This window comes from Hevea brasiliensis, chromosome 16 (genome assembly GCF_030052815.1).
Source record: "Hevea brasiliensis isolate MT/VB/25A 57/8 chromosome 16, ASM3005281v1, whole genome shotgun sequence".
NCBI lineage: Eukaryota > Viridiplantae > Streptophyta > Magnoliopsida > Malpighiales > Euphorbiaceae > Hevea > Hevea brasiliensis.
In genome coordinates, this window is record NC_079508.1 from 65850992 (window position 1) to 65854538 (window position 3547).

At 39.3% G+C, this 3547-nt stretch overlaps 1 long non-coding RNA gene across 1 annotated transcript; it reads left to right on the forward strand.

The window, feature by feature from the left end:
- The first annotated feature begins 902 nt into the window (after window positions 1-902).
- On the forward strand, window positions 903-2852 carry LOC131174459 (uncharacterized). Its single transcript, XR_009144763.1, has 3 exons — window positions 903-1295; window positions 2038-2093; window positions 2656-2852. It is a non-coding gene; the product is annotated as an uncharacterized LOC131174459 (long non-coding RNA).
- The last annotated feature ends 695 nt before the right edge of the window (window positions 2853-3547 follow it).

Consider the following 3547-nt stretch of genomic DNA (forward strand, 5'->3'; position numbering starts at 1 on the left):
GATACACTTTGCCCTTGGAGGAGACTCTACCTGACTAGTTACATAAGATCGATAGAGGTTGGTCTAAGTACCTTAGTAATGACACAAAAGAGATTAAAAATTTAAAATATAATGGGAGTGAGAAGATTTATAGGTATTAACCACTGAAGTCATAAGAAGAGTGAAGATCTCGAACAAGATGCCTAGATTAGGTGCTACAGGAAAGCTACTCATAGGATATCATGGAATAAGGAACATAAGTTATGTCATTGGGGAAAACAGAGATTATTAAAACGAAGAAATGATGGCTGAAGTCACCAAGAGACATGTTGGGGCGTAATAAAAGTGAGGTAAGCACTAAAGTTGATTGAAGTTATGAGACATTAAGTCAAGAACAGTGAGGTATAGCGAATACTTAAAATGTCAGAAAAATGGTCAATGAATAGTTACGAGATAAGAGCATCTCTAGAAAGAGATGATGACAAATAGGACACTATAGTAGAATCAGAGGGCGGTAGAATGCCATATATAATATACGAAGAGTTTGAAGAATAAATGTTTTACCCATCTCTGCATAGCTGGAGGAGTAATGATTGCACTTGTTCCGATAATCTTCTTTTCCATATTTCTTGTTTATTCGAAAAATCGAGGACGAATTTTTCTTAAGGGGGGAAGAATGTAACAACCCTGAAAAAAAAAAAAAAAAAAATTGAAAGTGATTCGATCAGCATGCGTGACAATGGGTTTCCCATCACATCGCTAACATTTATTAAAAACCCCATTTCTCTTCTCTCCCTTTCCTTCCCTCTCTTCTTCTTCTTCCTTTCTCCGGTGACCGGCCGGCGACCCTCCGGCGACCACCAGGACCACTAGAAACGGCGGCAGAGAGAGGGAGAGGAGAGAGAAAACGCGCGCACAGTGGGCAGCGGCTTTCCGGCGCGATTCCGACGTCCGATCGAGGCGATTCCGGTGGCGTTGGAAAGCTTGTTCCGAGAGCTTTCTTTTGACACCAATTTTGAAGCAAATGGAGGTCGGATGAGTGAGATATGGAGGAGAGAAGTTTCGGGTTTTTCAAGCTTTTTCGTCAGATCTACGACGATCCGACCGTTGGATCGACGATCCGAGACCACATATGGACTGAGGAAGAGGAGAGGAACATCGAGTTATGATCAGATCCGGCAAATGTCGCCGGTGACCGGCGGCCGGCCACCGTGCGCAGTGGTGCCGGCGGTGGCCCGATGAGCTATGGAGATGGTTCAACTTCCAGAGGCTTCCTCATAAATTTTTGGAATTTTTGGGACACAGATAAACTTCGGGTAAGACAATTTTTATTATTTCTCTGTCTGTGGAGCATAAATACAGTGTTTCTTAAACAGGAAAAATTGGAGAAAAATTCTAAGAAAAATATATGATGAAAGTAAAATTATTTGGAGATATTCTATGGTGTTAGTTGAATTTTTGGGTGATCGTAGAATATTTTTGAGAAATATGGATGGATTTTAGTTATATTTTTAGCATGTGGGCATATAAGATTAATTGAAATTAAGATAATTAAATTTTATATAATTGGTTGAAGCTTGAGGATGGAGGTTTAAATATGTGAATATTTAATTGGGTTGAATTAGGAATATGTTAGCTGTTGGAAACTTATGGAATTGAGTAAAATTCTTGAATAAAATATTCATGGGTGACTAGAAAATTTCAATTCATTTTGCAATAGCCTTATAATATTATTAAGGACCGCGGGGCAAAATTTTAGAATTTTTAGAGCTTGTTTGAGTGGATTTTTGAAAAATGTCAATTATAGGGACTAAAACGTAATTTTCAAGATTTTGAGTATTGTCGATTTGGAGGGCCCAGGAGGGGCCATGTGATATTGATGAGATGTGATTGTGGGAATTGAGAATTTAGAAGTGTTATTTGAGCATTTTTGCAGGTTGGGTAGGTCCCAGGTATAGGGGAGACTCTGCCGGATTTTCGGTATGAATTAGGCTGTCTATTGCCTCTTTAGAGTTTTATCTTAACTTAGTACTAATAAATTTATAATTTAATTATTAGGTGATCGATGTCAGCTATTTTCTGCATCCAGCAGCCACAATAGTCATCGGTGTACAGTGAGTAGAATATTAATTTTAATTGTAATTTCGATATTATTATATGTTCAAGCATGCCCATGCATCACTTATATGCATATATTTATGTAGTTAAACTCTAGGCACGATTTATGATGCATTGATAAATGTTAAAGTGCCATGTATGTTGTTGTGGTAATTTGGAGCAGTGTGCGTGCGTTGGCGTGCGTGTGATGTGGTGTGGACTATGGATAGGACGGCGATCCACGCTTGAGTAATTGGGACCCGATCCTTCGAGGGGTAGTCACGCTTGAGTAATTCTGGGACCCTCGATTTGGTTATTAAGTGGAAGTCCGAGCTTGAGTAATTGGCCGCACCAGTTGGATTTAAGAGAGTCGTATAGGATCACCCCATATGTTATGATTGATACTACAGGTGTGTGAGTGCTCCAAATTACCTTTTGATGTTATGATGTGAAAATGTTGTTGATGTTGTATTTCACTCTACAGGGTGCATTAGTTCTAGATAGTTATAGAGATTATGGTTAAAATTGATATTTTACTCTCTGAGTCGAACGCTCACTCCTGTTCAAAAATTTTTACAGGCCACAGGAGGAGTTATTTTACAGAGCAACCTGTTTTCTTCCTCGCAGGTTTAACGTCAATTATTTAATTGTTTTACTATCTTTTCTAAATTAAAAATCTAGAACTCCGCATGTGTTAGAAATAGTGTGGACCTTGGTAGAGGTTGTGTGAACTTAAATTTTTAAGATTAATAAATGAAAATTTGTATGGTATTTAAACAGTTTGTAAATGAGGTAACAGGGTTGAGCTGGCTCCCGATTTTAGTTTCAAAATTTCTGGCTAAGTTGGTCGAAATGAAATTATAACAGTTTGATTTAAATTATTTTATATGCATATTGGGCCTAAATTGTGGGCCTGGTTATGGATTTGAGGAATAGTTAGGCTTACTACGGGCCTCGGGGGCTTTAAGCTGGCCCAGGTCCTAGTGCCGGTCCGGCCCATAGGTTGGGTCGTGACAGGAGTGAGCGTTTGACTCAGAGAGTAAAATACCAATTTTAACTATAATTTCTATAGCTACATAGAGCTAATGCATCCTAAGGAGTGGAATGCAACACCATCGAAATTTTCATACACATCACATCATAACAGTAAAAAGGTAATTTGGAGCGCTCACACACCCAATAATGTTCAAAAAGTATATATATGGGAGCTGATCCCCTATACAGCTATCTTAATCTAACCACTGCCAGCGAATATCTATCAAGCCGGGCCTTCGCTTGATAAACCAAATACGGAGGCCAGCGAGATTATCTCGAGCCGTGCCTACCCTGACTTATTCATAAAGGACCGGGTCTCAACGAGTGTCTCTCAAGTCGCGTCTACCCGTCCTATCCATATCCAATACCACACGCACGCTAACGCACGCACACTACTCCAAATTACCATAAACAACATCAATGGCACTTCATCAAT